At 38.8% G+C, this 13,754-nt stretch overlaps 1 protein-coding gene across 3 annotated transcripts in view; it reads right to left on the bottom strand.

Annotated features, from left to right (window-relative positions):
• LOC103357349 (uncharacterized) overlaps nt 1-13,754 on the bottom strand; it is a 34,333-nt gene that overhangs the window by 15,236 nt on the left and 5,343 nt on the right. The window lies entirely within an intron of this gene.

Genomic DNA, 13,754 nt, shown 5'->3' with positions numbered 1-13,754 from the left:
GTGTCTTAACATCAGTAATGCAACAGTTGTAGCTCCTTTCCTGAAGACGTCTGTGTTTGGTGGCTCTTGATGCACTGACACCAGCCTCAGTCTGCTCCTTGTGAAGCTCTACCAAGTTCTTGAATCAATTTTTCTTGACAATCCTCTCTCGGCTGTAATTATCCCTGTTGCTTGTGCACCTTTTCCTATCACACTTTTCCACTTTCCACCAATATGCTTCGATACAGCACTCTGCTAACAGCCAGCCTCGTCAGCATTGACCTTCTGTGGTTCCTTTTGGATGGTATTAATTTTTGTTTTCTCAACAACTTTCAAGTTGGCAGTATTCTCCATGATTGTGGTTGTGTGTACTGAACGTATGGTGGCCGACGGGGGCAAAAGACGTCCATATACAGAAATGAGCTGCATATACATTAATGCATTGTATAAACAGAAACGCACTGCAAAAAGAAAACGCTTCATATAAAGACACGCAGCATAAATGAAAACAAATGAAAAAAGAAAATGCTGCATATCCAGTCACACAACGGAAGTGCCACAGGCCTCTAGGGGCAGTAGTGAGCTTTTCACTTGAGAGGCCGACAACAATGATTAAAGGAGTAAGGGAGATGGTAGTAAAACACCACTGCAGCACCCATATAATCACAGTGACTAAAATACTAAGGAATTAAAAACTGCCCCAAGAGGCCTGTGGCATTTCCGTTGTGACTGGATATGCAGCGTTTTTCTTTTGCATTTATTTTCATTTATGCTGCATGTCTGTATATGGAGCATTTTCCTTTTGCAGCGCGTTTTCGTGTTTGCAGCGCTTTCTTTTTGCAGCGCATTTCTGTTTATGCAACATATTTATGTATATGCACCTTGTTTGTGTATATGCACGTCATCTGTCCCAGTCAGCCACCGTATGAACTAAACTAAAAGACACAGTATTTATACAGTTTGAATAGTAATTTACTCTAATTCAAAATTAAATATCTTAATATTTTGAGACAAGCTTTTGTAATATTTGAGCTTTAGACCATAATCAAAGTTTAACGACAAAAATGTTTGAAACATTTTACATTACGTGTAATGAGTTTAGAATATGTTATTTTTTCCCTTTATTAAATAACTGATGGAAAATATTTAACTTTTTCATGAATTTCTTTTTTTTTGTGATGCACTCGTAAATCACCACTGTGCCTATGTAGAAAAACGCCTGATACAATGAACCACTAGCCAACCTCCGTAAGACCACAGTGAGTCTTGTGGAAATTGTGTGGTGTGAAATTATAGCCTCATCCATCACATGTCCGAGTGTTTACAGATCTACAGCGAGTTCATGACAGGTGGTACAAGCTGCCTCAGAAGAAGCCAGCATAGTGAACATGAACAACTCTAGGTGGATGGTGTAGCTTACTGGTGGCCTAGTTTGACAGTCCCTGTATGGAAATTCATCATCTGAATTCAACCCATGATAACAGCAAAGGAGCAGCTGTCAGCCACAGTTCTAAGGTCAGAGCCTTGACCAAAATTGTGTGTGAAAATGTTGCTAATAATTCACACACATCCCTGGGAGACAATCGCAGCATGTGCGAAAATCCATGCAAACACAGGGAATACATGCAAACTTGATGAAATCTGTATTCTGATAAGCTGAGGCCTTTGACCATCTTCTGACCCACAGGGCTGCAATTTGCTGTACATGAGCACAGAGATGTAAACTTTAGAGATGCTGCAATTTAATTGAGCCTTTGGGAGATGCAGTAGACAATAGCCAGACGTGACATATGCAATTAGCTGTTCCCACTCCAACCCTGATTTTCATGTAGATGCTCACGCTAGTTACACAAATGTTTTTCTTTTTTTACAGAGCACTAGGTTAAAGGTCCCCTACGTACTTCGCAATATAACATATCAGGCTACCACACTAAGGCAGCGTCAATGCAAGCTGTAACTACATTAATGAGCGCTAATTCATGTAGATCATTGCATTAAAAAACCGAAAGAAACACATCGTCGAATAAATACGAACCACCCTGAGATAAACAGAAATGAAAAAGGGCAGAAAGTGAATGATCATGGTTGAGTGTGTTACCTGCGGACATTTCTCTGTTGGCTTTAGGCCACTGACAAGTAGGCAGACTAACTCTGGATGCACGAAAAAGGAACAATAAAGTAAGGAAGGAAAGAGCAAAGGAACAATCAAACAAGTGATTAATTTTCTGCATCTATGAGGTAGAAATCTTTATTTGTGTGTGATCATGCTATTGTGTCCATGTGAGTCCAAGCGAGAAGGAAACAAGCACTTATCTAAGTGATGTGGTTTCAAAGAAAGATGCCCAGCTCATGTAATCATTAAAAATCCACATATCTATGAACCAACTCCACATACTTAGTCAGGAGATCTCCTCTTTTCTGTCACTTCCACTGTTCCACCACTGTCAAAGTCATCGCTATACAAAACCAGCGATCTTCAGTGAAGTCAATCACCCCGAAGATGTTCTTTAAATATAATTGCAATTGTGCCATTCAGACTTGATTTTGTGCAATTCAGCAACTCACCATCACCACCTTGACCTTCAGGATGTTCAAGAAGATTTAACTAGTGGTTTTTCATCTACCACCAGCTGGCTTTACTCCACCACCATCAGACACAGAGGGCCTAACTTAAGTCTTCACAAGGCCTCATGCTTAATGAAGACGCTTCACACCAATGGACTGAATTACTTAAGTCTCGCTCTGTTAACCTCAGTAAATACTGTTACATACTTCCAGGTGACTTTTTCTTATTTGCTATACACATTTCTGCATATACTGTTATTTTCTTGGTTTGCAAGATTTACATATCTGGTGAGAATAAAACACAACATTACTGTGAAACTATCAGATATATATTATCATTGCTCTAACTGATGTTGTATTTGCTAATCACAAACAAACCCTAGTCAACAGCTGGGACTGTTGGACAGAGATGTCAACTCAGCAACAAATCAATCTGCTTGCAGTTACTTTTTTCTGGTCAAGGACCTAAAGTAGGTGACTGGACAGTTGCCAAGATGACAGTTGATCAGAAACCCTTGCACCCTACAAATCAACAGCAAATCACACAAAGTTAGTATCAGAGACCTAAGTTTCTTTGTGATTTCACTTTCAACAAACAAAACTGGACTATAGCAGAAGAGTTACAGTACTAATCATGTAGTCCTGCAAGATGTTCTTTCCTGTTGTGCTGCCTTTTTAGCTTCTTATACATATGGGTTCAGGTGGTTTTCTTCTGTTTTTGTGATGCTGTAGGATTGGAGGTTCTTCTGCTGGTGTGGGAGCGCATGCAGCTGTTGTGCCAGTTTGTGACATTGTTGTGGGCTGCGAGATATTTTTTCCGTGTGTGTGTTGTGTCTATATACAGTGCTTAACAAATTTCTTAGAATCCAAGGTTAACGCCACAGCTGCCCTACATGAACAGCACTGGTAATTATCAAAATCATTTTCTATGTTTCTGTAACGGTTAATACACCAGTATGAAGACGCTCTTTCACTGAAATTCTATTTTTAATGCGAACATATATTAATGTTATCTTTGCATTTTCAAATTTACTGTTTGACAAAAAAAAACTGAAAAAATAACAAAGCACATTATTATTTCTTGATTAAGATGTCAAAGTATAGTTATTTAATTAATTGTGGTTAATTAAAGGTGAATTCAGTTTGAAATTCCTCCTTCCTGTTCAAAATGATAACACGTCGAGTGCTGAGTGCGCATTAAAGCACTTCAAGATGTTCCATTGGTCTCTTTCTCTCTCTCAAATTCAACAGGTGGTCGAATAAGTTTCTTAAGGACTGTATATAGATTAAATGTAATGCTGATGCAGTTGTGTCTCACTGTGAGGCTTTTGAGTATCAGGCTGCTGCCCTCCCTCCATCTGGTGATATGATTTGTTCAAGCTTCTGTCTGCTGTAATGACCACATTAATATAGCAAGTAACATAATGGTAATAGTTCCAGATTTCACAAAGAATACTTTGCTTCAGGCTGCTGTAAACAGGCACACCTGACTTTTTCACTAGGACTGCGCTGTTTTCCTGTTTTTCAGATACCTTTTTACTGGTAGCTGCTTCACGTAGTCATTGTCTCTGTCAAAAGAGAAAACTCCTCATCCACACAGAACGACTGCTCACTTCAGCAATCTTAACAGTTAAGATATTTCATATATGCAGTGGCCTTGATCAGAAAGTATTCCTATTTTTAGCGGTTAATTCTGTAATTTTTTTAAAAAACCACTCTAAAACATTCACAGATTGTTATCTATAAACCAATGTTTACTCACAGCAATTTTGAGATGACAACCTAACAGTTCTTTTATTTGACGCTGGCGACAACAAGAATTGGTAAAATATAACTTCACCTTGTACTTTGACATTTACTAGCAGGGACTTCCTTGCAATGACTGTAGATACTAACAGATTATTTATAATACCGTTATTAGATCTTTTGATCCGTAATATATATTTTGACACATCTCCCACTGCACTCCACCGCAGTTTCATTTCCTGAGTCAAACCTTCATTCATCGTTAACTCCACTCAATATACTGCATGCACACACTTACTGATCACTAACAATCAATGTCCAATCAGGCAAACTGAAGTAAGAATCAAATGCATAGACCCGGTAAACACTTTGTCTAAATATTTCAACAAATAGTACGAAGCTGCTGACGTCACTTTCTCTTACTGTAGTTCTGTATATGTTCAGTTATTTGAATGTGTGAACAAAAATTATTTCCCTAAAATGTTAGTGACTACAGTATGTGAACAGGTGAAGCGTGTCTTTGTTGTCTTGTTCATTTTTTTTTAAATTATAAAACATGTGAAAGTTGAATACACTTGATATTTGTACATATGGGTTTAGGTGCTTTTCTTCTGTTTTTGTGATACTGTAGGATTGGAATACTTGGAATTGGATCAGTACTTTATTCAGTAACTAAGTTCTTCGTGATTTTTATTATTTTCTTTAAGTCAAACTTTAAATGTCATGCAAGATGCGACTTATCTAGTGTACTTACAAAAGTAGTTTAGCTCTTTTCCCCTCTAACTCAAAGCAAACTGTAAACATGAAATAAAATGTGATTTCTGGATGTGTGGATCTTCAAATCTCCATGAGTTCACTGACTAAGCACTTCAAATATACAGGAAATCCAAAGATGTGGCAAACTCCACAGTATGACTCCTGAATTGAATCTCTTGACATTCATGACTTTAGCTGTTTGTCTTTAAAGCAACTGGGGTCATGTTTATTCACTCTCATGTGTTGAGCAACATGAGAGAGTCGATATCACTCTTGTGCCTGCCTGGTAAATGTTAGGTTGAAAATACTCAACATGAAGACAGCAAACAGGGGAAAACAAAAGTTTAAAAAATAACAGAAAACCTCCTGTCTGCACCTCTACAGCTCATCAAAGCCCCTTTAAGACACCGAATATGTAACACTGCTGGTTTTATCAAATTGTTGAAGTGACAGCATTGTCATTCAGACATATTTTTTATGTTAATGTTCCTCACATACACACCACAGTGAGGAAGAAAGTCACGGTATCCATCCATCCATCCATCCATCCATCCATTATCTATACACTGCTTGGAGCCTATCCCAGCTGACTTAGGATGAAGGTACAGAATACCTTGGACAGGTCATCAGTCTATCGCCGGGTCACACAGAGAGACAGACAAACACACTCACATTCACACCTATGGAGAAGAACCCCACACAGAAAAACCTTAGAACAATCCCAGGACCTTCTAGTTGTGAGGCGACAGTGCTAACCACTGCACACAATATTTGTTTAACGTGTGACACTGGACAACACACCAAGTGATGTACAATGCACAATAATGAACTAATAAAACACTGAACTCACAGCAGCTTATGAAACTGTCCAAACAACTAGAAGCCTTGTTTATTTAGGATTTTCAGTGAAAATTCTGACCATGTGTGATGACAATCTAATCACTACTTTATCAGCTGTAAAAACAAATTATTCTGACAACTGTGACAGAGTTCAGGACTTAGCATGATCACAGTTGATATGTAACTGCAGCTTGTAAATCGTGACTCTGCAAGTGGCAGCTCACCTATCTGAAGCAAAGAAAAACACACGGCGTGACTTGTCATGAGTTCCTGACCGACCCTTTCTCCGTCTCGGGGGCGATTTCTAGTTATAAGTAATTAATGAAGTTGCTGCTGTTGTTCCACATGAGTAAATGTGTACAACATTCTCACTGTGGAGATGTTCACATGCATCCAGCAGTTATTTAATAAACCCAGACAAAATGTCCTTTGCTGGAAGCAGCAAACTGAGCTCTTGCTCCTGTTAACATTTTGTTAAATATGCATTAATGGTGAGTCTCAGTCTGATGTGTTCTGTCTTCATTGTAGTAAAGTTTTATTTTTATGGACATTTTAGTTTGTGACAGACATGAAACTGAATTACAAAACAAATAAGAAGGGTATTTTGTGATTTTACACTCAAACTGTGTCTTTGCACTCTGCAATGTTTCATGACAAATATTGGTACTGAAATGTGAAAAAGGCCTTTGCCTAAATTGTTTTACACAACCTGATTGTGTTTATCTATCTGTTACACTGATGGCATGCAGTTCAGACATCAGCGTCATGCTGAACGTGAAAGAGAAATTGTCCTCGGCCCAACAGAGTGAGATTGCTTTTGCAACTTTCATGAGAAAGAGAGCAGAATGTCCATTCAGACATGAAGCTGACACATTTAAATGCGGTCAGATTTACTAAAAACAAGACAATGAAAGGGGCTTATTTAGGATGAAACATCTCTGTCAATTAATCCATATAAAGATTGAGTAAAATAAGCTATTTGTTATTTTACAGTGGATAAGGAAAGTGCAAAGCTAGCAAGCTGCTGGCTATAGGCCTTGTACAGAATGAACAGACAGGATGATGGCATTGATCTTTCCATCAAACTCCCAGTGACACAGCAAATTACCCAAAGTACTGCAGATTTCCTTTAACTGTTAAGGATTTTTTTTTTCCTTATTATTTTTGGCACTTTTAGGCAAATGTCTAATTTTCACAGTGAAAATATGTCTGTGAGGGTAATATTTGAAAATCCTTTTTCATAAAAATGATGACTCCTCAGTTTTGTGTTAATTATAGCATCTATCTTCTCTTGCTGAGAGTTTTTCATCTCTATAGGGTTCACTAAAGTGAAGACATCAAGGCAAGAGAATGAGGTCAGGCTCGTATTTGCTTTGACAGGAGGAGCTATGACGAGCCCTTTTATGTCATCATAAGTCACAATACATAATGTGTCATGTGATTTACATGAGATTTTATCTCAGGGGCAACAGACACTAAGAACAGATCTCACTGGTACAAGCCCATGTAGGAGAGTTTATATATGTCAAATGCATAATGATCCATCAAACGCAATAGTTTTGAGAAATAAAATAAAATATTTATGGCCATAGACTATTGATGAGTGATATATTAAATGTTTTATGTACTCAAAAAACTACACACAACTGGGCTAACACTTAGAATACAGCTCAAATGATGCAGCTATTCTGACACACAATTGTTTTGATTAAATGATTGGATACAAAACCCTGAAATAAAAGGTCATTCTTGGAGAAATAATTAATAATACAAGTTCTATGTTACCCAATCTATTTTACAATGCTGCTGGGAAATTTCACAAGGAGAAAATATCTAAAAATGTTAAACACTGAGAATATCAATAGTGTTTTCACTTTGGCTGCACATCAATTATTTGGCCAGTAGAGGGCGCTTGTGTTTCACAATTAAATGCTTGAGACACGGGTATAGAAATTATTAAACCGTTGAAAAATGCACACGCCGAAGATGTACAAGCTTTGGGATGTGTGATGGAGAAACAGTGGTATCGAGTCTGAGGACGTAGCAAAGAGCCAGAATGGTGAAATAAAAAGAAAATCAGCAGCAGGTTATGAAGTCTGACATTACTGGCACCTCTTATTGTAAATGTCTGTTTTGCTGAGACATTACTATTTCTCAACTCATTGCCCAAACACTTCTTAAACCTGAGTTAGGTCCATTCCAGTACCAGACTGACTTGTTACTGCAGCAAACAATGAAACTAATCAACAGGAGTCACATGCCGACACCACACAACAAGGTCACGCTGTACACAATCAGCACACTACAGGAGGGAGTGTTTGTTCCTCGAAAAAATGCAATCCACTGTAAGAAATAGCTTAATCATGGATCAACTCAATGAAGCGTTCTTTGTCCCTACCAAGGAAGTGTTACACTTTCTATTAAGATCTGATGCGACACAATGAGAAAGGTTTGTGTATTGGTACGTTATACCAGTGAACCCTGACAGAACTTCACACCAAACTGTTTCAGCACCATGTGAAGGGATTACTCATGTGTAATTGTATGAATACTAAAAGGCTGGCACTGCGCGTAGTCTGTGAAAAATCTTCAGTGGATTGGGCTGAAACTTTGAGATTGGTTAAAAAAAAATAAAAATAAAAAGAGTAATAAGAAAAAAAAAAAACAGCTCTAAGTGAGAGCTTCATTCAGACCCTGGCTAATGGTTTGCATGAAGCAATTCATTACTTTGCCATCCCAAAAACCATCACACTCAGGGAATAACCTACTGCATTATGGGAATGCAGCCAATTGACTATTCAAAATGCCACAACTACTACTGACGAACCACTGCAATCAGCACGTTTATTTCAGAAAGTATTATTAAATGAACTGGTCGGAGTGGATAAAGACAGCAGATTTTGTGCCTTCCAGTGACTCCAAACTGGTCCCAGACCAACAAGGCCTTTGGCTTAATTGTGTGTTTTGTGACGCAGAACACGATTCGCCATGACTCATGTGACAGTGGGAACAAAGAGCAAGATTCCAACGAAAGTCAGACGAGGACAACAACTGAGCAGAACAGAATAAGCCTTAATCCATTCGTTCAAGTTTTAGTTCCTGCATGTTTGTGGAACTTGGTCTTGTATTGTGTCTTCTTTAGTTTCAAAGGCAATTCCATGGAAATTTATGGATGCAATGGGAAAAACTTTGTGCATCTATGTGTTTAAACAAACTCTCCAGCTACCCTTGGTCTAGGTTACTAATCCGCGCTGGCCCCGTGGACAGTGACAATTTTCTGTAACGTGTAATCACAAGTCTTGGTCTGTATCACTTCATCTTTTATCACTCCATGCAGTGTGCACAGATTCCCGATGGCACAGAAATCTTTTAGCGCATCTTATGTTGTCTTGGATCCTGGAGAAATTATGACAAACTACTGACAAATATACAATGTCAGACGAAGCATTAAAGTGTGTGACTTAAGGGTGTATTTTTCTAAAGGATTCCATTACCTTGTGATTTTCTTAAACCCTTTCTGAACAGAATCACAAATGGGACATGTTGCTTGTATGACAATGGAAAGAAAAGGATGAAAGTCGCTTTCAGCTGGATATTAATCCATCACCATTTCAACGTGGATGATCAAGATAAGAAGTTATATCCCTCTACGTCTCTTCCAATACACATTAACCGAAAATAGATCAAGAGATTAAGCCCCTGTGTGACATTTATCCTTGAGTTTTTGCTTAAATGTGGTGTCTGGGCAGTTCTGCATTCATTTAATAAAACTCCAGTGAAGAAGTGGGGACGGACAGTTTCATCACACATACTGCAGGTATTATAGAGCATAAATGCTACTCACGGCTCTGGAATAATGACAACTTGGGAATAAAACAGGATGAACCATCAGAAAACCCAGCTTAGATCTATTCATACTATGGTATTACATTATCTTTTACAGAAATTTCTTGTCTTTTTGTTGTCTTTGGCTATATGACCAGCAAACTATTTTGCATAGTAAAGCACCAAAACAAAAGATCACAAAAGATATCTAGCAGGAGAAACAGCTACTCGCCATTTTCATAAAACTCCTATTTATAAGTTCAAGTCACTCTGAGACAAAGGCCACACTTTGTTTCCCGAGTTGAAAACTGTCATGTGTTGCAAAGATGAAATCGTGCAGTCAGTCATCACATGCAGCGATGCCCCGGTTCATCAGGACAGCACGTCTCTTCATCAGACCACACTCAGCTGCTGTGGACACAGCTGCCCTGATGTGAAGATGCTGTCTCAGCCTGTGTCATTTCCTGGCCTCAGCCCCATTGTGACACTGTGAGATGCCCTGTAACGCAAACAGCTGGAGACGTGACCACTGCTAGGGGCCAGCAGGTCAGTCAGGATCCTCTCCAGAAATGCGCCAGCACCTCACGCTGCACATTCAGTCTCACTGGCTCCATGAGGTGTCAAGCAGAGGTGGCCGCGACCGACGACCACGCAAGGTTCTGATGGAGTGCTGGACAGCTACTGTAAATAGAGTTGCTGTTTTCAAAAAACTTTACAACTCAGTTCCCCTGTTTTTTTTCGCATTTTGTTGTGGGGTTCGATTTCTTTTGGCCATCAGTATATATCAAGATATATGGTCTTCCTATTATTTTAATATTTGGATCCACAAATCCAAAGCTGGACTTTCAACCAACTTAGGGGTTCTGTCCATATAGCGTTCTTCTCTCACAGAAAAGCGCTGACAGGGCTAAGGGAAGTGCTCAATCCTAAAGCTTCGTCAGAATAGCGCAGGGATGAAGCAAGTGGGTTTTGTTTCGATGACAACCATTTTTTTGGCAACATATCAACCCTCTGCCATTGTATGACTCTCTGGCATCGTCCTTGTTGTAATAATGTCTGATATACAGCAGAAAAGAGACATGCTTCTCCTCCATTTTCTTTGTTACCATGGTGACAAGTCCCATCCATATGATCAGTTGTCTGGGTGTGACGCACAGCAACACCTGCGCCTTTTCGCAATGAGAACAGCCACAGCGGTCACCCAAAAAAAGGCATGTGCTCTCTTTATAGAGAACAATGCTATAGACAGTCTCAGATCTTTCAAGATGTGAGCAATGCAGGCAAGATGTAATTGGTGTTTTATAATTCTCTAATTTTACAGGGTTGGCTCGTCCAAAGGCGTAGTGGTATTTAGCCATACCTGTTTTTATGTGCTGACAGCTTGAACTCTGAAATTTCTGCCACCACGCCTGATATTTAAGAGATCACAGGAAAACATATCCAGTAGTATCTCCTTGGAACTGGTTAGAAAGAAGTTCCAATGAATTTGGATTAAATGCATAACAAAGTGCATGTGAAGTAACCTTAACCGTTTTTTGGGGGGCTTTTTGTCAAATGCTTTGAGCAGCACAGATTAATTGGTGTAGCAGCAGAAAAAATTCAGACTCAAATTTGCCTTGTGAGCTTTATCATTTGTGTTGTGTTTTTTGTTTTGTTTGTTTTTAATCATGACCAATATGCTGTATGCAAACTTTTTGTGCTATAATGAGAAACAATGCTTCAAAAAGCAGGATTATGAAGTTAGTAAAACCAAAAAGAGTACAGTTAACACAACGCTGGCCTCCTGCCTTACAAGACAGACTCCTAATGACACGCACTCTATTTAATTCTTCTGTTCCGGGGTGGAGAAGAGTTCTTTTTAATTTATCTCCTAGCAGTAAAGTGTGACTGGATTCTTCTGAAAGCATTGCACAACAATTGCTAAAGATTGTGCAAACATGGCAGAAGTTAGAAATTTACATTTCAAAATTTTCAGATTAAGATTATCAGTAAGAAATGTAGCTCCTGATGTTTTAGCTTATTAGCATTTGCAGAAGTCTGTGCGCTTCACTATACTGAAATCCTGGCCATTTGATTTGCTGAACAAACCTTATCACTGCATCCTGCTCATTTGTGTTGTTTAACCCTACTCAGGACTTTCATGTTGCCAGACGTGGAAGGTCTTTCAGGGTCCATTGGACCCTAAGAAAGAATATGTGCAAAGAATTTGTTTACAGACTTTTATACTATGTTAAACACATTTTTTGATCAGTTGATGTATTTTTGGTTCCAAACGCATGACAAATGTCCCTCTTTTATATATATATATGTATATGTGTGTGTGTGTGTGTGTGTGTGTGTGTATATATAAATCTTAAAAAAAAAAACAACAAAAAAACAATACCTGTCACCTAAACCAAATGGCCTGGGGTCCAAAAGACCCCAAAAGTCCTGAATAGGGATAAAAATGAAATGCATCACAAAACACAAACTTGCCATCTGCTGTATTTGTTTTGTACACTTTGGTTTGAGAAGTAATTTTATAAAATTAAGGAGAGGCAAATATAATTTGAAAGTCCTCCATACTTATTAAGTCTGGGAAAGAGCGAACAGAAGCTGACGCCTGACTTTAGAAGCTAAAGTCTGTGTTTAAAGGAAATCACTGAAATTATTAGAACTATTAATCAGTTGTTGACTGTTGTGTGTTTATATGAAAACATGAGGAAACGTAGATAAATATGGCAGTATGTGAGCAAAAACAAAGCGTGTGGAGATCTGAAACCTCACTATCACAATTACTGTAGACTAAATGTGGGTCAAGATGACCCAAGTCGCTTTTTTCGCCTGAGTGTTTTATGTATGTGTGTTGAACTGTACTTCTTCTTCAGTTGCAGCAGGGTGAGAACCTTTCCCAGAGTCTCAGAGGAAGCATCTTACTGGTGGCATGCTGACAATCGTCTTCATGGAAATGTTACAAATCCCCCTTTCACTGTCCAGTGAACTCCAGGTGGAGCCTCATTCTAACATCTGTACTGACGAATCCTCCAGTCCCCTCTGCGCTTGTGCAGCAGCAAGGACTCAATCCTTCCTCTTCTTCCTGCATACCAGCTGCCTAGTCCCTATTCATTCAGAGTGCTCTTCAACCTTAACCTGGTGTGTCTGTGTAACAACTGGTCCAACGTGTGTTTGTGTGAGTTTTGACGTGTAAGGCACTGGAATGTGCAGCAGTAACAAACTTGATTTAAAAACAAGTTTTCTTGGCATACCTGGAAAGGTGCTTGAGGATGACATAGGGGCAAAGAAAATTGTTCTTTGTGTTATGTAAATAAGGGCAGCTCATAGATTATGTGCAGCAATTATTTCAAACTTCTCTCTCGACGTTAAATGCAACTGTCATAAAGTAAATCAGAAAGATGCTTTTCAGAGGTGGTTTGAGCAACAAAAAACCGTGTTAGCCCTACATCCTTATGGCCCGGTGCATGACATGAGGGTCCTTTGAAAAGATTTGTAGCTTTGAGAAAATAATACGGTCTCGGCACTTAGACGTCATTAGGAATGTTTCACAAAACCAGTGTATTTGATGAAGCTGAGGAGCGGTGTGAGTTCTGATTTGCAGAGGACATAGTTTGATGACTGTGAGCAAGGCTTAATACGCACTGCTGCTAATATTTTGTAACTTCGTACAGTTAGACCAGTCACAGTTCAGCTAGACTGTGTTTCAGATGTTAATGGAAAAAAGAGGCATACTTTTTTATAACAGTTAGAAAACACGTTGTTGCATGGTCATGACTTTTTAGCCAAGTTAACTCTGTCCTTGTTAAATGGTAAATGTCGATCGAGCATCTTTAGTGGTTTGCATGTTGACTTGACGTTGAAGAACTTGAGAAAATTATTTCATCCAACAGATCCTGTTGAGCACCAACATTTAATTTTCTAAATGCACTTCCACTCGTGCACTCTATTTGAAAAAAAAGAAGCTTTTGGGCAAAAACCTCCTTCCGTTATGTGGGTATGTGGTCTGTAGGAAAATAACATTTGTATAATGTAGAGTGTATAGTATCTGG

The sequence above is a fragment of the Stegastes partitus genome, unplaced genomic scaffold (genome assembly GCF_000690725.1).
Source record: "Stegastes partitus isolate 25-593 unplaced genomic scaffold, Stegastes_partitus-1.0.2 Scaffold249, whole genome shotgun sequence".
NCBI lineage: Eukaryota > Metazoa > Chordata > Actinopteri > Pomacentridae > Stegastes > Stegastes partitus.
The sequence above is the reverse complement of the archived record's forward strand: the minus strand, read 5'-3'. Positions and strand labels throughout refer to the sequence as shown.